The sequence below is a fragment of the Ammodytes marinus genome, assembly GCF_949987685.1.
Source record: "Ammodytes marinus genome assembly, chromosome: 12".
Classification (NCBI taxonomy): Eukaryota; Metazoa; Chordata; class Actinopteri; order Uranoscopiformes; family Ammodytidae; genus Ammodytes; species Ammodytes marinus.
The window spans coordinates 13,724,925-13,750,517 of record NC_137216.1 but is presented as its reverse complement, the minus strand read 5'-3'; the positions used below and the strand labels follow the sequence as shown (position 1 = coordinate 13,750,517).

Here is a 25,593-nt window from a genome sequence, read left to right as displayed (position 1 = left end):
TGGAGCGCCCAAATAAAATGATTTTTTTTCGATCTGCAGTATGCATTTCACTAGGATGCCATATTTTTTCAAAATACTTTACAAGTAAATACATGCAGTGTTTTTGTTTGTTTCCTTCCTTCTTGGAATGTAAGTTGTATTGAGTAACATTGATGTGTTTAAGCACTGTTCAGGAACGATGAGTTATTGGCAAAAAGTTAACTTCATTGTGAATAGTTCAATGTTATCTTGTAAAATGTAGTGTTAGGCCAAACTAAAACATATAGTGCTCGATGGTGTTTTGTCCCCCCAACTCGGAGGCAGTGCTGCTTGGAGCTGTCTGGAAGGCACTAACTCTAACCCTAATCATAACCCTAACCCTAACCTTAACTGTTGTCCTCCCTTCCAGGCAGCTGCCTTGGAGGCTTCGTTGGGAGGACAAAACACCAAACACCACATATTGTACCGGGATATGGGGAATGTTTGGAGGGATCAAAAAATTGGATACTGTCCAACCCTAATTGAAGCTATCAAAAGAAACACCTGACATGTTTGTGTGTGTGTTTGTGTCAGGGACCCCAGAGAGCTGTGTGGGAGACGCTGAGGGGATTGGATAGCAGTGTGTGATGACTTAAGGGGCCAAGGGGTGGGCTGGATCAGGTGGCACATTAGGTGGATGGACCACTAGTTTGCAGTAAGTACACCCACCCCCACACCCACACACACACAGGAAATATTACAAGCTATATACAGACAGTATACAGTCATGCATACCAACTGACAGAAGCAGGAAGACGCACATGCAAGTCATTCAACCTCACACAAACACAGCCTGCCACAAAAATGTGCTTTCCTCCTCTGACCTTCTCCTGACTCATCTTGACCTGGCAGGAACCCCTAACCATTAGCAGACTGCATGCACGCGCGTGTGTGCACGCACACCCGTATCATCCTCAGCTGTTCCGCTCATTCAATCCTCCTCCTCCCCAGTCTTCAGCTGCTTGCCTGGGCTGACTTCTCTCTCTGCAATGTCTTCACAGCTCTATCATAGGCCTAACTTCACATCTCCACCGGGTATTCCCTCACTCGCGGCCATTGCATTTTATTCAAGCGTTAATTAGCCGGTCCCATTGACTGCCGGCAGTTTCACTTTTGTCTTCGACTACATTAAATAACAGGATGAAACGGGAAAGTTGTTATCCCTGTAGAACAAATGACAAACTGCAGAGAAGTTGACATTGTCCTTTCCCTTTGATCTGAGCACTATTATCTTTAGTTGTAAAAAAGAACAACATTAGCCTCGTATGATTTCCTGACTTTGTTCTAGAGACAAAACAGACATCCTGATTTCAGAGGAAACGATAATATACAGTATCTGGTTTTCCATAAAAAAAAAGTGTATCTTCTTATCTTCAATGTAGTATGCGGTGTACACATTGCTGCTCTAGGAAGTCATAAGTAATCTAATTACTTTTGAAATAAGTACTTAGTTCTTAAAACTCACATACGCTGTGATTTTTTTTTTATCGTTTCCGTCCACATACAGTACACAGGACGTTGCTCAACGGGAGAGAGAGAGAGCTATCAGTAACAAAGACAAACATTCATCAAATTCCCCTCAGACAATGCATAATTCATCACATAGGGATTTGAATTATATATATATATATATATGGATCATCAAATATTTACAGTATTTGCGTTTTTCAAGAACATGGCCCAGGATGTGGTCTTTCTCTGGATTGGCTCAAATGTGGCAGAGGGGGAAAAAGACAAGAAGAAACATGGGTTTTCAGTTTCAGGGGGATACACATTACAAGATGATGAAATCTTTTCTCCCACTTCTCCTCATGACTTCATTTTCAATCACCCGCTGGCACGGCTGGGTGATTCAGTGTTTGGTCGTGTGTACATTAAACATACATTAAGCAAGATATGTTGCTTTTATTAGCCAACTTTATGATACATATGCCAACAGATTTGAAGCCCTGAGCAGACTGATGGCAAATTCAAATATGGTTAAAAAAACAAAAAACAAAGAGGATGAAGGTGTACTGACAAGTGTTAAACCGCTGTAAGCCGGTATAGACACATATGCACACAGTTGTCATCCAAGCCCACCTTGTGTCAGACAAAGCTGGATCTCTTTAGATTCCAGGCCAAGAAACACAGATGGGTGAAATAATGAGATCATACAGTGAAGCCACATATTCAAATAAAATCTATAAAAAAATAAAAAAATAAATCCAACCTTTGTGAAGAAAGACTATAAGAGATGGTGTTTGTGTTTTTTTTTCATCCCTGCTGAAATTGCTCCAGTGAATAGTGGATTTATCCCTCCCAAAATAGATGGATTTTCTGATGATAACAAGCAGATTTACTGTGTGTGTGTGTGTGTGTGTGTGTGTGTGTGTGTGTGTGTGTGCACACGCTGACACGTGTAGGTTATTTCTCTTTAAAGGAGATTAAACCTTTACATCTTACTCAGAAATGATCCTTCTTACATACACATGCACACACACACACACACACCAGTACACTCTTGCGCTGCAGGGGAGAGTGAATTGAGAGTGGGCCAAATGAGAGGGATGGAGGAAAGCCCCCTGCTGGGTTGAGGATAGAGCAAATTAAAGAGAGAAAAACAGAGTGAGACATTGGACATAGATAGAAAAGATAGGGAGGTGAGTAAGACAGATGTAACATGCCACAGTGGGTCAGATAACGATTCAATGATGGGGAGAGAGACAGAAAGAAATCTGATACTCTCTTTTCTCTCTCTCTCTCTCCTCTGTGTGTGTCTATCTCTCTCTCTCATGGAGCCACTGAGTCTTGCAGACGAGCATGCAGCTGTCAGCAACTCACCCTCCGTCTGTCCATGGCAGCTCAGCAACACACAACCCTTCCATACATTTGAATAAAAGATCACTGTTTGCTTGGGTTGTATTGGTAGATTAAATGCGTGGTTTGAAACGTTTGCTGAAGAACAAACTACTGTAAAGATGAAAAGGCTTGAACACAACAACAACAACAAGAAACTAGCTGGTAGCTGTGTGAGGCTATACTTTGGCACAGCAGTGTTTGAGCTGATACTAATGCATGCTAACACACGCCGGGATAGAAGCCGGGGAAAGGATGACAGACAGACTTACTGACATTGCCATCTTTCACAGAAATTGCTAGCGGTGTTAAAACAGCGTCTATTATTATGAGTACAGTGTAACACAATGATCTTGAATCAATAATTAGAGCCAGTAGTTCAACATGCATATTTATTGGAGAGACTCCACTCCATTGTCAAATTTTACACAGTTAAGGAAATCTCTGCAGCCCTGGAGGGTCCAGCTATCAGCGGAAAATAGTGAGTGGATAATTCCTCTTCAACCTCAGCTTGTACTCTTTTATACTGGGAAGGCACACATACTCTGACTAGCACACACATGAAGGAACATTATAGCAGGGTTCACGCTTCGGGTGCTGAAGGCTGCAGATCTGTGATACACTTTTCTTTCAGTTTTTTTCTGGAAGCACCACACTTGGATTAGGTACTTGACAAGAAAGAAACAAACTTGATAACAGCTTCTAATGAAAAAAACCTGATTAGTTATAGAGAAAAAAAAATAATTGATAGGAGTCACAATTTAAAATGAATTAGATAAGGGGAATTCAAGGCTGATAAAGGAACAAAGGGATTTATGTGTTGATACGGCAATATGGCTCACTTGGGAATGTTACACAGGGCGTCTATTAAATGTGAGTGAATATCAAAACAAACTTAAACATCTGACAATTACATTTTGCTTTGTTTATTGCCAAGTGCATATACAGTACATCATGGATAATAAAGTACACAACCACTGATGTCTGCTGGCAAAAGATGCTTAGAAATCATCCACCAAATGATTTACTATGACTATGTTTAAGAAAGAACTGTATAATTCACTTTCTGAATCACCTTGGTGATTGGTGTAGCTCGGAAAACCAACGGAAAGCAAATATCAGCTGTGGATGCGTAGAGGATTTTTTTTAATAGTGAGCTGTACAGATCCAAAAGTTGGTATTTCATAGTGATACAGACCACCTGGAGGGTAACTCGCATGCTGAACTTACCAGAACAAAAAAGTATTAATTTACTTCAAGGCATGCTACATTAACTTCTAAAAAAGACCACATTGGGGCCACAGTAACTTTAATGGAGGTTAGTACAGATTAGGTTTATCTACTGAACCATTTCACACCAGGGAATATATCTGCAAGCGGTGGAGGACCTCTTTCATTCTCCATTCACTCGGTAATGCTAAAAAAATTGCTCATGAGAGAATGTTGTTCTTTTGGGAAACCAAGTGTGAGTTGTGGATAAAATGCAAATCACACAACACCCTCATTTATTGTTTTTCCAATGCAGGATAATGTGCAGAAATCCTTGCAATGCAGGAGCAATCAAGGAGAAAGATATGGACACACACAAGTGAGGAATAAAGCGTATAAAAGAGGGGAAGGGAAGGAGCAAGTGTGTCAGATGGAACAGGCAGATGGTTGGAGGATGCGTTTCCAATCAGCCTGGTGGTGATGGGGGTGAATCCTCAAGAACTAAATCCAGAGAGATACTTGCAATCAAAGCACACATCCTCGCTACAGGCCAGCCAGCCAAAAGGTTACGGTATACCTCCTCTTATCACAATATATCATGTGAGCTTAAGTAATATTGAGCACAATGGTTTTTCGCCGTAATCCTTCAAATAGGAAATGTAGTCCAACTACAGCTGATTTACATTATTTGGTGATAAATAGGATGTGATGCTGGACTGTTTTGTCGAAAGCAAATATCACAACGGAAAATGTGCACTGCTATTCAGCTCTCCAAATAAGACATGTCATACCACTACTTCTGCTGTTATGCTATTCTCTTTACTGGGCTTTTGTCAGTGGTGGAAGACAAATTGAGATCCTTTAGCCAATTCATTAAAATACATTTATTATCCACCAAATACATCTAATGTAAACATCCTCCTTGAGTGCTATCTTATTATACAGGACATGCAGTCTTAGATACTGATGCAACAATGCATGAGTGGCATTAGGCAATAGACAGAATGAGCCTACATTTAGTGACAGTAGAACAATATGCCGGTTAGGCTCATTTTTGACTTTTAATTGCCCCTAAGTAATGATAATAATTACAACAATAATAAATACTAATAATAATTTGACTTGTTGAACCCTTGTCTTTACTTTCATTGTGTTGGTACCGTAAAGGGAGGGGTAGAAGTGGGCACTTCTTTGACGTTGTGTTATGTGTAAACCGACTTCAGCTCAAGTGTTGCAACTAAGACAGGTATACAAATGTTTATGTGGTATGTGTGTGTGTCAGGTGTGGAGGGATGGGTGGGTTGGAGATGTCATCTTTAAGCTGCAGCTGCTTGCTGACATCATTACCACAGGACAGCTGAGAGCAGCTGCAAGGCCCAAGAGAGACAGACTGAGGCAGAGAGAGGAGCTCAGGTCACCAAAACTAACATTTTAAATCTCCCTATACCTTTTTCCGCTGTCACTAGTGTGTATTTCTCTTTCTGCGCATCTCTTCTGTAATAACCATAACCTTTTCCTGAACAAACTGACTGAATCACAAACTTTTAGGAGTATATTTCTGGGGCCTCCCACACATAATGCCAAAAATACAACACGGAGAGTAAATTGTAGCCATAAATGTGGTCCGGTCTGAGGTGCACTCAAACAACAATGATTGCTTTTTACAGCATGCTGGGTATTTACTATACTATGTAAGCACACTTACACAGAGCATCTGAGACAGACTGTGGTCTAGACACACTTGCGGCCAGTAAAGTAGATTTTCGTTACGAAAACCATGCCACAAAGCCAGGGGAAGCTACTGGCAGTGCAGACGGAGTCATGCAGATACACACATAAACACACACACACACACACACACCTTCCTCCATCTGTCTACTTAGCGGGTCAATCATAAGATCATTCACGCAGAGACGGACAGAGAGAGAGAGAGAGAGAGAGAGAGAGAGAGAGAGAGAGAGAGAGAGAGAGAGAGAGAGAGAGAGAGACTGAGAAGATATGTGTCCCGCTGGGGCCAAAAAAAGCATTCACATCCTCACAATGTGAACTGAGCTATTTTGAACCAGATTATACTGGACTAAAATGGGATTTTATTGAGCTAAACTGGATCATGTGAGTCTTAAATTTATTATACTGAATTTGTGGATTATACAGAACTGGATTATACAAGACGGATCAAGTCAGTATGTGGAGTGAGTAAGAATACGTGTCAGCGAATTTAAGTTGACTGAATCAGATTACTCTGCACTGATCCCAGTTTTACTGCACTGGAGAGATTTATGGTGGAATGACTGGTAATGCAATTTTAATGGGTTGAAACAAATTAGTTTAGTACAATAGAGGTATGTCAGCTCAAGTATCCTGTCAAGTCACGTCTGTCCTTTGCTCCTTTCTGTTCCATTTTGCTATCTCTCCAACCAAACTTAGTGCACTCTACATGTGAAGTGAGGTGTGGTGAAGTGACATCAACTCCCATGAGGTGCAGCAGAGCCTAGACGGTTTTTAAAATTGACTTTAGCCAAGATTAATGCTGACACAATTTATCAGTAAATGGATGAAGTAGCAGCGGATAATTCATAGAAAACTATTTCCAAGATATCTCAATGGCTTATGTCATTTATCAAGAATATTTAAGTTTTCTTACCTTTTTTTTCTTTTTTTTTTACATTTGATAGCTTAAATGATGAATCTGGGAAAAAAATGCCAGACTAGTCAATAATGATTTTTTTTTTAAATTAGACAATGTTTATGCAGTTCACAGAGCCTGATACAATCAGGCAACCTTTAATTACTTTAGTTCACATCAGTTAATTTCAGCTAAATAAAAGTTCATTTTAGATTATCCCATTTTATTCTTATGTAATTTTATTGGAAAGCTAGTGTGGTGAGATTCTTAAGAAGGGTTTCTGTGCAACATCATCTAATATATGCACGCGCATACACTGATAATATCGGTTGACTCAGCTACTGAAGTAGTCTTTTTGCCCCCTGGTTGCGCGCGCACCAGGTACTGTTTGTCCACAAGAAAAGCCGTCTATATTCTTTTCAATATTCAGTTCAACAAGTATTGCCTTTGCAGCCTACGCCTTATAGCTTATTCCTCTGTGCTTTGTGGAGTGACTCGATTAAACACACCCAATGTTTCCCTCCCTGCTTAATAGTTTGTGTGTGTGTGTGTGTGTGTGTGTGATTTCTGACCTTTGGAAATCTTAAAAGTTCCCCACTGGGATCTAAAGAGCAGCTTATCATTATCTGATTGGTATAATTCATTATATTACACTATGCTCTTTCTGGTACGTTGCTGTGAAATGTCTCATTGAGAAGGCAGGTCAAACAGTGGTGGCAAAGGAGACGCGCCCATGCGCGCACCACACGCCAAACACACACACACACACACACACACACACAGATGTCTGTAGAGCACCAGTGGGACACCAGACTACCCCACCTGTCAAATTATGGACCACCGGTGGCTAACGGATCAGTGTCTGTTGGTGTGTGCTGAATCCAATGAAGTGGAAAGCCAATGAAAAGAACAATCTTCATCTGCTTGTGAATATGTGTGTGTGTGTGTGTGTGTGTGTGTGTGTGTGTGCCTGCCTCATGAGCCCGACGGCAGTCATAAGATGCAATTATGAATAACAAGAGATCTTTATTCACGATTGACAACAGCAACACGCAAACATCTGCAGCCTTCAGAGCCATCTGTTGTTACAGACTGCTCAATCAGCCCGGTGTGTGTGTGTGTGTGTTGAATGCCACATATCTTCCTGTAAGACATAACCCATTGTCTTCTGAATGGGTGAATGTGTTATTGTGCGTGTGGTTTCTGAGAGCATGTACAGCTTTTGGCTGGGAAATATAGCCTGTCCTTGAATAGGAATGTCATGTCAGCAAAATTATTTTCTTTATCACAGTGAGAAAAAATGCAGAGCTATACGTACACACACAATCGAGCCTGATTACCGTCTCAACTATATGAGTAAAAAAAAACAATGCAAAAACCATGTAGAAAGGGGCCAACATTCACCCATGAACTGTCGATTATGCATTGTGACATGTAATGGAAGGATTCCTGGATGGATTTAGTAGTAAAGCAGTGCTTCAGTGAAGATGGTTGACATTTTACGTACAAATCAATGTGTCTTATTCTTTTGTGATCAACCTTTTATGGATTTAAAGATGCTGAACTGACAGCTTGAGCAGAGGGTTAGCATCCCAACTATAGGATCTCAACGCAACACTTACACTATGAAGGCTGTATCAATAAATAACCAAAATGTGTGCCTTTACACCCTTCATAAAACAAGAGCCATAGCCCACAAACTTTATAATTTGATCTGTTACCTTCACTCACACAAATACACACTCATCCATCTACTGATGTATCTTCTTTTGCAATCTCTTTGATGAATGATGTCATATTATTGACTTATAGGAGTCGGGATTATAGTAACCCCATGTAGTATGTGGGAGCTAAATGCCAGAGGCACAACAAAGTCGCACTAGACTACAGTCAACTCAAAACTCATTCTCAGTTTAGCTGTTATGTTACTTGAGCAGTTATTTTTTTAATTTTTGCCCAAGTCCTTTCTCTTGATTCACTTAAACGTACAATATGTCATTTTCCACCGCTAGCGAGCTCACAATGAAAACAATAACAAAAGACGGGGTTTGATGACGATTAACTTTATTATATCTGTCTCTACTGTCTACGCTTTGATAAAAGCATAAATAACAAAACAAAAAAAATCTAATTTTGTATTCAGAAGGGAATGCAAATCAGGGAGAACACTAACTACCGGCACATCCACTTTTTGCCATGGAAACAGACAATGTGGAAGACATCAATTATCAGTAGAAGAACCATCTACCGCATTTGCAATTGTCAACAAAACAATAGTGTTTGCCTTAAAAAGCTCACATCAGCTGGGTACTATACTGTGGTTGTGTGTGTGTGTGTGTGTGTGTGTTGGCATCAGTGTGTGTGTCCATACGCGCCATGCACCAAGGGACATGAGTGACTTATCTGGGACAGCGACATCACAGGAAACAACAGCGGTGGAAATTCAATTTTCTGCTGGCGATAGAAGAGGGAGCGAGAGCGTAACTGAAAAGGTGTGACTGCAGAGGTTTTCCTTTAACACAGCCGAGATCACATAACACTGAGAAGAATGGGCCGCCCGGAAAAGCCTCCATGCTGACATTGTTTTATGTCTTAAAAAGCCGTGTGAGAACGGGTGCGGCGTGTGCGTCCAAAGCTGCAGCAGCTGAATTCAGCAGATATAAAAGGAGCACTGTAGTGTCACTCAAAGCCAGAGGAAGAGAGAGAAGAAAAAAGAAAGATAGTCCGGAGAACAAAAGGGGTGTAAAACAAGAGGCACCAGCAGAACTAGAGAGTGGACATAAGTCAGTTGAAGAGGATAGCCGCTATAGCACTGTTTACTCTTTTATCACTTACAGGGTGTTTAAATTAAAAAAAGAAAGCTTTCTCCTAGCAGTCGACCCCTGCAGCCCTGCCTTGAGTCATAGAAGACATCAAAAGTTCTGCTGGATGGCTTTCTTTCAATGTCATGTAGCATTTACTGTATGTCCACCACCCAGCCAGTGATGTCACAGCAGGCGTTGTCCATCAGCTGTCAAAGGCAAAAACACCTGTCGTAGCATCACTTTTTTTTGGACGCAACCACAAGCGCTGAAACTAAAACCACAACTTTCTGCCAAGAACTCTGTGCGGGCATGACATTTTTTTAGAGACCCCATTTCATGCTTTGATAAGAGTGTGCAGCACCACTAGAGTTAGAGTTTCAAAGCAAAGACGCTACACTACAGCCAATAATGTGAGCATAACATCTGGGTTTACTTTAATAAGAGTTGTGTTATAGTATGGCAAATACATCTGAAAAGAGAACACTGCTTTGAAAGTTGAATTCAGAAGAAAAGCAGTGGCATCTATAAGGGTGCTAATTTTTTGCACATCACATGGTTGAGAGATGGGACTTTTCGGTATTTTTCGTGGCTTCAGGACACTTTCAGTGTGCTGTTAGAGGGTGGTAATAGCCTATTATAGGTCATCTTGGTAACAAGCACATGGGCTTTTCTCATTCCCTGTAAAAGCAGTGCTCTCTTACCAAGATGTACTGACAGTCTGGTAATGGAGAAAGTGGAGAGCAGCTTCTCTTGAGACGAAACAGTGCAGTGTTGCAAGTTGAGTTGGAGGAGCAGTGCAATTGTGCCATTGAGGATGAATAAAGTCTCCTTTTGTTATTTCTACAGTTTTTAAAAGTCAAAAGGGTTCTGTTTTTTGGAAACTATTATTAGCAATATGTTTTAAATCGGCAGCTGTTGGGCCTATTAGCCCGATAGGACTGTACAAATAGAGAAACTGAGTATCATCTGGCTTTGATGGTTCCAGATGGTTTTGAATGCATAAACTGGAAGAGTCTGCAAAAAAACGATCAGTTTGATTTGCGCAGGGAGACAGAAGCCTGTGCACTTTTTTCAGCAGCCTGGTGCTGTTAGATGTTATCAAAGGAACCACAGTGGATCTGGCTTGTGTAACTGTGACAGTGTGTAAACCACTCAAATTAGTACCTCAAATAAACACATACCTGCTGCCCTTCAGCCGAAAGGAAAAGCTTCAACGCTGTTCTGGAAAGAATTGAAGATTGATCTTAACTGGAAACATTCCCATAATAAAACAGTGATAAAATCATACTATTTTTCTGTTCAATTACTGGTTGCCAGTTGTCAACTGGTTGTTTCCTCAGCAAATCAGTAAAGTGAGTAACAAAAATAACAGTCATAGGTGACCATTCTTATCAGTCAGTTGTCGCTTTTTGTAAAAATACAAAAAGCGTATCAGTCTTTTGTATTTGATTTTTTTAATATTTCTTTGGGGGGAAACAATGTTTTATTTAAAAATGTAGTTACCAAGATACAGTTATTGTAGTTAAGTGTGTAATCTTTCATCTGGAAGCTTCCAAAACCGGTTTCAAAGCGAGACTGGTGCAATAGAAAAAGAGGACGCAAAAAGGAGTGTGAGATGGAAAAGGCGGAGTGCGTTGATGAGGAGAGAAATGGGGTTAATGCATGAAAGAATGTGTTTTCAGAGAGGAAAAGGGAAAGCCATGGCTTCAGGGTCTAGCACTGTCCCAGTTTTACTACAGTGCCAGTATCTCCCGTGGCTCTCCAGGACATTTCTACCCAGTTGATTAATGCTACCATCACAGCTATCGCCAGCGTCTTTGAAGACTGGAAATCAACAGTGCTGATCCACATAACATTTCTGTTCAACGCTGCACTCAGTTTAGCCCAGTTTAAGTCTTGATTGCCTGAGACAAACAGTTCTGGGACAGGATAGCATGAAGGTAGAATTAGGCCATGATAGCACAATACAGTTCAGGTTTAGGGATGCACATAGCGACTCATTTAGACTAGTTGACTATAAGCAAGAAAACCAAGTCAAAGTAAACTATAGCGTTGACACTTTTAGGAGCCCTTTAACCCTTAAGGCCCTGGAAACCCAAATGCACTAAATCCTTCAAAGTGTAATTTGGGGTGTAATCTGTTTTTAAGTACCGGTAAGCATCTGAAAAGAGCTAGGCATATTTGTCGATCCATATTAACAATATTGTCATTTAGGTTTTATGACAGTTACAGAAATTCGGTTAAATGAGGCGGGCTTTGATCTTGTTCTGAATACGTATTGAGCACTTTTAACCATCAAGGCAGTTCTCTGACAAAACGTTCTATAGAAATTATATAAAAGCTCTCTGGTCCCGCACAAACGATTTCTTTGTGCCTGAGCCAAAGTTTGTGAGACGCATTTTGCATTTTTGCAATAGACTTAGCTTACAATTTATCAACTATATCATTGTAATTTTCTACAGATCTACATGTATACACATTGATCTCTCTCTCTCTCTCTCTCTCTCTCTCTCTCTTTCTCATTATGCTCTTTTGCGCGGCCCTTGGCTGACCCTCCACTGCTGAAGATTTTCTAGATAATTACCAAGCAGTAAATGTAAATGCCGCTGTAACATGCCGCACACCATATATTATTAAGATTGTACACATTAAGATAACGGCCATGTCATCAGACAAAAAGGTACAGGAGGATTGTCAACACATCAATCACTAGTGAAGTAAATCCACGTAAGAGCTCTTTTGCTGGGCAGAAATAGTTATTGTAAGTTCCGAACGACTCTGGAACAGCATTTTGTGTTCTAGACCTGGCTAGAGCATCATTATTGTCACTTTACTTTTTGGCCCAACACTGGTCATATCTGTGCTTTTACAAGTACTGATATGAGTTTAAGGTAGGCTATTTCTTAGTGGTGTGGCGACTGTTCCACAATAGGCCTTATACACAATACCTTCTTTTGTTGCACATCTGTGTCAGTTCCCGAAAATACTCCGTAAATTGACCAACGTTGCTTCAGGCACTGCAGCACAAATGCAACATTTTCCTTGCCTTACACATGCTTGTTGTTGCTGGGCGTACACACAGTTGCCTTGGTCCTCTTCATGAATTTGTAAACTTAGGCAATTTTGATTTGGCATTGATAGATCTTTCAGCCCTAGTTTGAACACAATGGTTTTCTTAAAGCAGAAGTCACTTCTTTTTTTTTGTCATTTTGTTAAGATTAGACAGCTTTATGGTTTCAAAGATGGTTTTAGTTAACTAGCGTTTTTTATTTATGACTTCTAATGAGCAGAAACTATTTCCTCTCAAAACATATGTGACTTTTCTTGTCTGGATTGAAGAGTTTTCTCTTTTGTGAGATCTTTGTGAGTCAGACTGATAATGAGAGCCAATACTGACATCTGTTATTAAACTCTTATGGGAAGCAATAAGCACACAATACTGGGCTCCTTCTGAAGAAAAACTGTGAAAGATACTGTTTCTGCAACTTTGATTGTAAGGCTGCAATTTGCAAAACCCTGAAAAGTAACATGAATAACTTGTTGACTGTATGAGAGGCCATTTTCTATCTTTCCATTCAACCCCTTCAAGTCACTTCCATCCTATTCCTTCATACAACGTAGTGTTTGAAAACTGTCAGCGTATGTATTTATTATTATTATCATATTGCTAAACATAACATGGAAGAACATGGATGAAGCATGAAATGCTTCATCCAAGATTGAAAAGATGTTAACAATCAAGTCACAAGTTTACATAGGGAGAGGATCCATCATGACTTTCTTTAAGATACTTTGTTGAGATAGAAACATATCGACACACACACACACACACACACAGTTTCTCATCTTCTGTGTCTATCATATAGCCTTAGAGGTTTAGGGATTAGAGTTCTGTTATCAGTCACAAATAGGCTCTGCTTGGATACATTATCATACGAGAAAAAGTAATCAAACTATATAATAGAGAATAGCATGTCTGTTTGGGTGTTTGTGTCACTCCTATTCTAACCTCTCCCTGTCCCCATACCCAACCCTTACCGCACCCAGTTGTGATGCCTGAACCTAAATCGCCAAATTTCAGGATCATCAGGATGTGGGACCATCAGGCTGTGGGAACATAGAGATGACCCTAGAAAAAAAAGACACCCAGAACTGGAGAATAGAATAAATAAAGATGTTGTGTTTGTATTCAAACTGACTCCTGTTTTCTCTAGCTGCATTAAGAAACCACAAGTCTGTTTCAAAAACCACATGACAAACAGTAGTCAGGGAGAGGAGGGGGTGAGACAAAAACATGAGCGAGACAGAAGGATGAAACGGCAAACGAAAAAAACGCTTCAAAGGGGAACCACAAAAATTAGGGAAAATAAATAGTCAGGAGTTACACTGTAACCATGGCCATAAGGGTGGTGATGACAGAGGAAATAGATTCATCCAAGGCAATATGATGGCAAAGATCAAACACAAGTACAATAGACAATGCTTTGCCACAGCAGGCATAGCTAACACACCACTCATTATTTCACAGAGGGACTACAAGGTTCTCTGTTCTAGATATAGGCCTGATATCAAAGCGCTATTAACATTAAAAATACACGATGGTCACGCTACAAAGGCAGCCAGCTTGAATGAACGGATGGGATATTGGACGTGCCGCTATGAGGTTTTTCTCGATTGGCAGCGATTAAATGCGGCCCTTTGCCAGACAACAGCCCTGTAACGGACCTACGGTGTTTTAATAGTTGCTGGCAGGACTGGGCAATGGAAGCCGGAGATGAGTTTGGACGTGGGCCAGTGTGTCTGAGTGAGGAGTGGACGGATGGAGAGAATGAATGGAGAGAGAGCCGAGTGGAGAAGTGGCTGCAATCATTCCCTAGAAGTCTCTCTCCGGGCGGACAAACATCGCTCAAAGACATGGACGAGCATAATGAAAAAGAGAGAGAGAGAGGGAGAGATAGAGAGAGAGAGAGAGAGAGAGAGAGAGGGAGCGGAGAAAGGAGAAAGGAGAAAATGAAAGATGAAAGAGATGACAGTGATGAACAGCGGCAGAGAAACACACGGAGGGCTTTGCTACTCAGACAGAATACTAACTTTTCTAGTTTGAACTGTCAACACGTGTGCCGGTTAAATAAAGTGATACGTACATATCATTATACACTAGTTGCATACATCTTTAAACACCTCTCCTTGTAAGATGTTTCGACTGTGTTTAACGGGCATCTATTATACTGTAGATTTAGCGTTGTCATTCCTTTACTTTAATGGTTGAGTGATGTCATGTAAGTCCGACCAAAATAGAAGACCTCTCATTTTAGCATTGAACGTCTAGAATAAAGTTCTATTGAGTTACGTCGTTGGAAAAAGTACTGTTTTGGGAGCTTGAAACTAGTATCGAGAGAGATACTGCACTACTTACAGTATACTTTCTCTGCCTCTGCTGCTTTTTCCTCTTATCGAAATCGTTTCTGTTGTGAAGTGGTCTATTAACCTAGTGGAGTACATACTAAATATTTAATATCTAAAAATTAAAAATGTTTGTGATTATTTACATCCTCCTTGTTCTGTTATTTAACTTTTAACAGTATTAAGTTTAGGGTTGTTTGACACTTGAAAAGCGGTACATTTCACATGATGTTTCCTTAATCAAAGTTTTGCTATGTGGTTTTATCACAATTTAGTCACCTATATCATGTTTTATAGCATTATATCTTCTATTTAACCAATATACAGTATATTGAGGATATTGAAGGGCAGTTAGTGGGTAGTATGTCACTCTTGCTGTCAGGCTGTGGGACAGAAGAGGGTAAAAGACTTGTAAAGATGACGGATGATGGAGGGGAGAAGAGTATGTGAGATTGATTCCGGCTGTGATTTACAACAGAATAATCATTGCAACATCTCTACCAGTCTCTCTGGAAATTAGGTGTAGAGTCAAAATGGTGTACCATACACCACACACACAAAGCAAATGATTTATTGACTCGCACAGGATAGGGAAAGATCCACCCACACCACACATTCCAAAATCCCTCCAAGCGCACCAAAACAACTAACAAAAGCATGCATAGTTATTTTCTGTGGCTTGGTCATTTTAGTCAGGGCCACTCCAAGCTTCTGAACTTGTGCAAAAATGCAGCTCTAGCTAGCGGAACACTATCAGACTGAATCTCCTCAATAAGTGGATGAAACTGTGTGTTTAGGGTTTATGTTAGAGCAGTGAGTCATTTTCTCAGGTTGAATGACTCAAAAGTATCCCACCCTAACAAACTGTTAGGCTGTACATGTTTCTGTTTACCCCCAAATAAAGTATATAGTCAGGTTTGAACATCTGTCACCTAGTTTGGCTAACAAGCTAACGTCAGCTAACGATACCGAGTTATACAGGAGAATACATATTTGAAAGCGATACAGAATGCCTGAGAGCCTTACTGCGTTATAGTATTTCATTACATTTGTGTCACTGGGTACCTGCATATCGTACTTTCCTTTACATAAATAATGACATTTCCACCATAAATTGATGTAGAAAATAGCACAAATTGGTGCATAGAAATTGTATAGAATGCAGGTAATGAAATGGGTGTGCTCAAAATCTTCTGGGGGAGGACCACCAGACCCCCTTCAATGTGGAAAACAAAACCTGCACCCATGATCAGAAGGTGATTGTGTAACCCCCTTACACAATCAGCAAGGTAAACAAACCTTTTCAGAATTCCTCTTCTCAGAGTTGCCCATAGAGAAGCTCCCACATAGTCTCTCTTGCATACTAATACATGTGGGCCCTTTAGCAGGCACCGTGGGAAATCAAACCACGTGAATGGAGAGTTATTATGATTTCACTGGACTATATTGTCTATTGGTTATTCAAGAACAACAACAATCACACCGTTTACCCAAAGCAGCCTCACCTCGTCAACGTTAAGATGTTTGGACGGTTTTCATCATGTTGGATTCTTTGTGTTTTAACACATGCACTACTTTTACAGCTATCTCTAACTACTGTCGTTCAGCATTTACCTACACATTCTTACAACATGAGCTGTGATATTTGTTTGCAATTAATCGTAAACAAACAATAACTTCACCAAGGAAACTGACACTATAGCCTGTAGCCAACCACCAGCCCTTACAATACATTGTATACTAGTACTGGCTCATTTGTAAATTGTATTGAAATTCTGATACATCAAACGGATTCCATGAATTTTAATCCGGAGTTAAGAATGTCAGGGAAAAATATTTCGCCACAAACAAACATTTTGCTTTTATTTCCGTGTTGGGCGTTTATTTATTTATAATAGTGACGTACATTTGAGCTGCAGACTGGTCTGTGGATGTTGCCATGGCAATGTGTCTATATCGATATGTCATCATTTACCCTCTCGCTTCCTTCCTCCCTACCTCTCTCTCTCTCTCTCTCTCTCTCTCTCTCTCTCTCTCTGTCTGTTTCTTTAAGTGACACTTGATAGCTAGATTAAACTGGGCAAAGGTCAGAGATTTAGTGGCCGTGTAATAACCGGAGGAAAATGGCGAGCGGCTTAGTGGCCCTTGAGAGTGTTAATCGTTTTTACATTTAAGAGCAGCGACGTTTGATTGCACCACCAGTGTTTCCATTGTTCCCAGTCTAAGCAGAACACAGCTGGATTGACAGGGGTAATTGACCTCTCTTTTTCTCTACTTACATAATCCCTGTCCTGAAAGAGAGAAAACTGCCAGATCCCTCTCATACATACACACACACACCCAAGACCCCGAGCCAGAAATTCACTACATATCTGCCACTAGGCTCCTTAGCGTTTTCCTTCCAAGTTTTCCTGCACTCTCACTTTCCCTTTTCTAACATGCTGCCACGACCAGCTACACACACCCTTTAAACATACACACATCAACCACAAATCCAGCACTAAAAAAGGTTGAGAAATTCTACTAAAAAACATATCGCAGCCACACACACACACATGAGGATTTCCATACTGTACATTGAAAAGGCTAAGCGCATTCACTTCTAAGTACACATTCAAACCACCATCAAACACCACACCAACATGCGTGTGCCAATTCAAATATGTACACATACACACACAAACACACACACACACACACACACACACACACACACACACACACACACACACACACACACACACACACACACACACACACACACACACACACACACACACACACACACACACACACACACACACGCACACACACACACTGAGAGAGCCAGGAGTGGATGATTGGAGACAGACGTCAGAGTGGAAAGCTGATCACAGTTGTACTACAGCCATGGACACTGTGGATCAGTGTGTCCCAAAATAACCTCAAATGTTCTTATCTGACCCCTATTTTTTTAATATGCAAGCAGTGCACATTGAACTGCACTAATATTCCGGTCAGTAAATGTATGGTGACAAACATATGTTGATCTCATGGTGTCACTAAACTCATTGAATTATATGTTATGAAATCCCTGGTATGTTTTTGTTGAGATTATAACAAGCATAATTTAACAACTATGAATAAGAAATATGATTTGGACATTTGAGTCCAACAAATCCTTTAGGAGGGACTGAACTACCTCAGAAAGTTCAACCAGTCCACAGCAAAGAAGAGGGGAAAAGAATGATTTGACAAAAATCCATAAACACTGCTGGAGATGAATTGAAGCTGAGAGCTGTGAGATTGAACAGCAGGTCGATGAAGAAGGAGACCTGTATCTGCTGCCATGTTTCCAATTGCTCCTCAGATTTGTGCGTATGTGTATATGTCCAGGAATGTGTGTGTGTGTGTGTGTGTGTGTGTGTGTGTGTGTGTGTGTGTGTGTGTGTACACTGATCTCTCTTCTCTACTCTAGCCAGACTCTGTTTCCTGCCAAGTTTAAAGTGGGAGCATTTCAACATCTCTCTATTACAGAGAAAGATGAGGAGGAGAAGGAGGAGGAGGATGGAGGAGACATTTTTTTGCGACAAGTCAGGAAGGAACTAAAACGTATTAACACACCACATATACACATGCCTGCACGGTCTGACACCTGGAGAAACCGCAGTGTGTTTCCATGAATGTCTCCCCCCCCCCCCCCCCCCCCACACACCGAGAGAATCAGTTCCACTTCTTCAAGCACATCAACCTGTGGATCTGCTATTACAACAGACACACATATAACGAGGCATGCCACTGGAGGAGTGAGCACACTCCAATCACCAAAGTAAAACCCTATGACTAACCTATGAATCGTAATGTTTTTTTCCCCCACATCGCACTGCAGCTACTTGTGGGTATATTCTGTACAAATGGATGGTCCCAGCTGGCAGCATGAGGTAACTCTGGTTTGATTCCGCATGTTGCCCGTTCCATTACTCATAAACCATGTAATTTGATGCGAGTACAGAAGCTGTGACTTTCTCACCAGGAAGTACAGCACACGAACACCCACCCACGTTGAGCGTGACTCTAGATGGTGCCCTTATTATCAAGCTGTTGCATTACACAGCATGGTGCACATTAGTGGCCAGCTCCCCTGTTGGCTAATGAACTTTCAGTAAACTTGAAATCATTCATTAAATATGGTAACAATTTCTAACAAGTGAAGAATTGTTATTAAGTGCACTAGCTCGAAGTCAAAAGTCAATTTGAATTAACTGCTCTTTTTTTCTGTAAGGAAATATAAACTTAATGATACTGTAGCTATTGTGCATAATTATACATTTTTAAAAAGAGGGCACAACTTTGGCGGACAAATCTAAAGAAACAGCATTTAGGCTTTGGTCTCTGGGTGGTCGACTCCAATGACAGAGTTTGAGTGACATTTGAGGGAATCGTTGCTAGGAGCTCTACTGAACAAGTGGTTTTGGAAGGCCTAATGTGCCGTTTGTATACCGCTGGAAATTTGGAAGCTCAAATTGCATGTGCAGACAAACCAAAACTTCTTGAAATGGGGAAAAGTCCAATGCAAGTGGTGCTATCATTACAGAAAAATTAATACAACTTGGTCCACAATTCAAAACGCAATGGATATACAGTGCTGACGTCTTACCAAAAATGTATTTAAATTTCTATGTGGCTTTGGTTAAACTTTCTTGTGTTGGAAATGTCTCCATGCTGTCCTGCTCATTGAATGTTCATGATGCCATGTTTTCAATTCAACCTTTCTAATATGCCACCACTCCCCTGTCTTTAATGTATTGGCTTGACCAGTGGTCAGCGACATCTCACCCTCATCTCCATAGTAACAATAAGACCAGACGTTACGGGGGGTTAACCCTTAACCTAATATGTGTGTGTGTATTTGTGCGACTGGGGGATGGGAATTGATGGGATTCCACCCATACCCCCGTGGGAATGGCAGTCAAGCTCCAAAGCTTGTTTAGGCCTTAACACCCATTATGCATCGACCCCCCCAAACTAAATAACACTCAAACACACACTATCTCATTACACCATCGACCGAGCTACAAACTGCCCTCAACCGCCACCCTGCCTCCATCCATCAATCCTTCATCTGACCCCACTCCTTCCATCTCCATACAGTATATGTAGGAGCAGGACCACGGCGGGGGCCAGGATGAGACTAATGTGAGATGAATTCACTCACATTCATGGACATAAGTAGTTAGTGGAACACTGGTATATAAGGAGAGGCCATAGTGACACATTAGCTGTTCAGACGAGGTTACGATTTTAACATGAGCAGATGGGATTGATCACCTTCTGCCAAAGTGTTGGCTTCCCTGGATCTTATGAATAAATTATTAACATGATAGCCAATGCGGTTTGTAACGTATAGCAAACATGTAAATAGATGATTCCTGCCCAAGTTCACAACTTGCATGTCACAGATCCAAACGCCATCTCTTACACATTTACGACAAGCTGATATTACCGGGTTTTTCACAAAGACAAATGAGAACAGTTTACAAATGATGAATGCTGGCTGTGGGCAGCTTCATTGCAAACCATTCAAAATACAAATCTGCCTTGTGTTTTGTATGGGGAGAAAATACAGCTAACATGGAAGCATGGGAATTGATGAATGCAGACGAAATGTTTGCATTTGTGCAGGGTGCAAACATACACACACACACACACACACACACACACACACACACAAATATGAATAACAAAGCAGCATGATACCCAAGAGATCCCAGGAGGCAAAGAGCACATACTTCTTGTTTTAACTACTTCTTAAATTGCAGCATGTGTGCGTATGAGTGTGTGTGTGTGTGTGTGAGTGTGTGTGTGTGTGTGTGTGTGTGGAGGGAAGCTTCATAAAGTGGTTGCACTGAAATGAATGAAGTTGTCATCACATGAACATCAGAGAAAAGGCGAGAGGAAGATGAGAAAGAATGAGTAAAATGCGACAGTGGAAGAAGAAGTGTTTGTGCGTGTGTGTGTGTTCTTTTCACAATCGGGGTTGAAAAGGGTTGAGAAGGCAGAGAGAGATCTTTCACTCACACACACAGACACACTTCACACTCTATTCATCTTGTGTGTGTGTGTGTGTGTGTGTGTGTGTGTTTGTGTGTGTGTGTGTGTGTGTGTGTGTGTGTGTGTGTGTGTGTGTGTGTGTGTGTGTGTGTGTGTGTGTGTGTGTGTGTGTGTGTGTGTGTGTGTGTGTGTGTGTGTGTGTGAATATACAGTGTCAGGCCTTCGTTCAGTATTTATGAAGTGAGGGGGTAATGTGGAGGTAATGACTGAGAGCTTGTTATTTACTGCCCGAGATCAGCAGTTTATAAGACTGTGTGAATGTGTGTGCACGTCTGTGTCTGTGGTTGTGGTTGTGTGTGAGAAACAATACAGAAGAATAAGGCTTCCTCACACTGGTTTAATGCAAAGGTGTGGGAGATATCAAGATTAACCATGAATGGAGTTGTAGAGCAGGAAATATGGTGAGAGACAGTATGTGTAAGTGTGCATGTTTTATTCATTTTGAAAGGTATTGAATATTTCGGTCAAAGGGCTTCCCTTTTCCTGGTTTTAAGGTTGATGTCAGAATTAGGGTTGGGTTAAGTGAGTGAGTATGTGTGTGTGTGTGTGTGTGTGTGTGTGTGTGTGTGTGTGTGTGTGTGTGTGTGTGTGTGTGTGTGTGTGTGTGTCTTCAGTACGATATAATACAATAGACACAGGTTTAAAGGATCATTACAGGGATTGGTAACAGACCATTTCCTTTTTTGGAACCCCTTAATCCTCTCTCTCTCACACACACACACACACACACTGTTGCAATGTCTCACTCCAGAGATCAAAGCCGGTGGCGTTGTTTCTGCTGTGCTTTGCCGTGGTAAGCTTGGGCGTCACCACAGCAACTAGCAGGTAAATACAGGTAAGGGAGCAGATGAAGGGGTCGGGGACCATTACGACTCAAGGCTTTGAAAGGAGTTGGACAGGGCAGAGTGTAAGACTGTGAATAGCAATGGGTTTCTCGCGTCTTTTTTTCTCCATCAGATATCTGTGCGATAACACTTGCAACCAGTCATGATGATGAAATTGTGCGTGTGTGAGTGGGTGCTCAGAACAAATCACCATCGGGTTACATCAGATGGATATGATGTGATTACTACTACCACAATGCTGGCTGTCTAACACAAATTGATGGTGGTGATGATGTGACATTTTGATTGTCAGGGCTTGTCTTCTTGAACATTAAAATAATCAAAATAAATGATGCGTAATACTTTCAATAATGTGCAAAAAACCAGACACTTGATAAAAAAAAAGCTATCCTTGACAGATGGAAAGATAAAAGGATCAGCTTTGAACGGGGAACGTGGGTTGGTCACTAAGGTGTAAAAGAGAAACAAAAGAGAGATGGCATCATGCATAAGCCCTCCACTCTCAAGGAACTACCGACTCCAAGTGTTGTTGACAGACAAATGCCTTATTTTTACCGTACTGTATGTTGTCTTGAATATTTTCTTGGTTTTCAAACTTTTGCACCAGTGCGAACAAAAGGCTCAGAATCAAAAATGTCTCTAAGCGACTGCATGATGTGCTGAAAGAAACAAATACACAAACGTGTGCAAGTCCATACCTCAGACAAGGCTGCATAAAACCTGGTTAATGATCCCATTTACCAGTTTAATGTCAGGAAAATTCACTCCTCTGTAACATGCACTAATCTATTTGATGTGTCAACAAACAGAAACAAATCTCAAAAAGTCCTTGCCATTCATGACAAATGACAACAGAAAGAGAAGCATGTTTTTGCCTCTAACATTCCCTATTTCTTTTTTCTTTTTCATTATGTTGATTTTGAGACTGGTTCCTGATGAATATCTTGTCGTGCTCCTAAAAAAAAAAAAAAAAAAAAAGCATTCCAGTCCCATTATTCAGTTTACATGACACTGGTGCATTGTTAAACACCTCCTCTGTTTTGCACACTGTGTGTGTGTGTGTGTGTGTGTGTGTGTGTGTGTGTGTGTGTGTGTGTGTGTGTGTGTGTGTGTGTGTGTGTGTGTGTGTGTGTCTGTGAGTTTTTTCTGTGAGAATTATCTGTGTTAAGATTTGACATATGAAGGAGTTGTGTTATTACAGTTAGTTTTTAGTGAATGGAAGAAAATAAATCGGATCAGATCAGTCTTGATAAACTGGTGTTGTTCAGAACACTTAGTCAACAACAGAGGCTCAAAGATCACAGAACAGCACGGGAAAGAGGTTTGCTCTTACTGCTGACTCGGCATGTCTGCCTCTCCTTCTATTTCCATAGCAACACATTCATTCTCATCTACAAACCCCTCCGAACCTGATGGAGAGTGTTCTGGTTGACCCGTGTGACTCCTTCAATGACGGTGTGTGTGTGTGTGTGTGTGTGTGTGTGTGTGTGTGTGTGTGTGTGTGTGTGTGTGTGTGTGTGTGTGTGTGTGTGTGTGTGTGTGTGTGTGTGTGTGTGTGTCCATGTGTATGGATGGGTGGTGTGTTACTGCATTAGTGTGTCTCTCAAATATAGATTTAACTCCCTTCGCGAGACCTCCTAGTCTGTGTGTAGGGGAGATGTGCACACACACACACACACACACACACTCTCTCTCTCACACACACACACACCACTGTTAAAGGAGATTAATTCACACTTTTATCACCACGCCTTGGTCCCAAGGGAGCCTGGAGGAGACTTGGGTATAGTGACTGCAGGGGATTGCAGAGGGTAATGGGTTGTAGGTGTGCGTGTGTGCGCGTGCGTGCGTGTTTGTGTGCATGTGTGTGTGCTTGTGTGTGTGTGCGTGTTTGTGTGCATGTGTGTGTGCTTGTGTGTGTGTCACTGGCAATAAAAGCTACATTCACAGTGGAGTGCTCTCCCCGTGGTGTCCTAAAACAAACACAGACTGACCACCACTAAGAAGTGAGTGTCACATGAATGCGCACCCCCCCCCCCCCCCTAAGGTTAAAACCCTTTCAGCCAAAACGTTCAGACAGCTTCTGAACTTCCTACATTTCATTCATGATGTCATACAGAGTTATACATACATGACAGTGAGTGACGACTGGCTGCTGTTTTCGCCGTTTCAAGTCAAAGCCCTTTTTGGACTCACGAAAAATGACTTTGCTGCCAGTTTCAGTCCAAACTTTTTCCTGTTGTTTGATGATGCCATAAACATTGATGCATCTCATCTCTTTTGTGCGAATGTGGTATATTATTTTTTTAAATTTTCAATCCACATGTACCAGGTATCAAAGTCTGCCTGCGGGGACCGGTAAAGATTATTGAGTGAATTGAAATGGAATGTTAAGGGTTTGGTGGGAATGTCGCTGAGGGTTTGGATTCCTGTTCATCGTCGCGAATGAGTGACTGCTCACCGCTGCTGCACTTCATCACGCCAAAGCGCTCCACTGCCTCAATCAATGGCTATAGCAGCTCTCCTGATAGTAGTCTTGTTGTGCTGAGTGTGTGTGTGTGTGTGTGTGTGTGTGTGTGTGTGTGTGTGTGTGTGTGTGTGTGTGTGTGTGTGTATGTGTGTGTGTGTGTGTGTGTGTGTGTAGGGGGGTGTCCCTCTCACCGGGGACGCCACTGCACTCGGCATAGAAAGCCGCAGAGAGCAAACACGTACACACCTGCCCCACCACGACCACCCTCGCTCACAGCCCAGAGAAATCCCTTTGCATTCATCAGTAAGCAGCACAGCATACATAACAACACACAGGCTCTCCTTAGAAAAATACAGTTTATCCGTCTTAACAAGTTACAGCACGAGGTATTATTGAGTCTGGGATTCTCGTCTTTCTTTGAAGGAAAACAAGTGAGAAAACAAAGCTGTCAGGGAAGCGAGGTCATGACTCCAGTTAGATTGTTTCTTCTCCACAAAGCATATTTCAACATTTCTTTTGAACAAACTGTTTCTGTGTGATCTATAATATTATAATATCTATAATAACTCTTCGAATGTGAGCAGCTGCATTTCTCGGATGTTTCCGCAATTGACAACACTAAAAGAACACCAATGAAATCCCAATGAGTAGCTATTTCTATCTCATCGCAACTGCCAGAAGTTTTGCAGGATTTTTCAGATTCCACTTTTGGAGGCGAGGCGACGGCCGTCATTTTTGGCAGCAGCAGCAGCACGGGACCCCGGATGATATCACACCTTCTGTCTCCTTGCCCACATTACAGCCACATTCTTCAACAACACCTCTCGGATTACGGGGCCACGAGACAATGCGTTTGGATGCACCGCATAGCAAGTAAACAAGGCTCTCTCTCTCTCTCTCTTCCATTGCATTCCTCTGCCATTGAGCTGCGGTTATGAAACCTCACAACTGCTGCCTGCCTGCAGCCTGTGGGCAACTGGGCTTCACCCAAGCCAATGACGGACAGGTGAATCCTCTCCATCTTTCTCCACACTTTGCATCTCTTCCTCTCCCTCGCTCATTTACTTCTGTTTAATTATATCTCAGTGGCATAGCAGGGAAAGACGCTCTCATTATGTTACCAAAGTAATGGCACATCAGGGAATACCACAGACACAAGTAATGATAATCCATTAAAACAATCAATATGGATCAGGAAATAGAAAACCACAGCAATGCACTTCTGCTGTTCTGGGGGATGTTTAGCTGTTTCCATGTCCCATAACTTCGACTCTGCTACCAAGTCTATTC

The 25,593-nt window shown here is 41.4% G+C and overlaps 1 protein-coding gene across 1 annotated transcript in view; it reads right to left on the bottom strand.

Moving 5' to 3' along the window:
* The window catches only part of LOC307258346 (E3 ubiquitin-protein ligase SH3RF3-like), a gene marked incomplete at its 3' end in the record, with an annotated part of 92,282 nt that overhangs the window by 65,793 nt on the left and 896 nt on the right, over window positions 1–25,593 (bottom strand). The window lies entirely within an intron of this gene.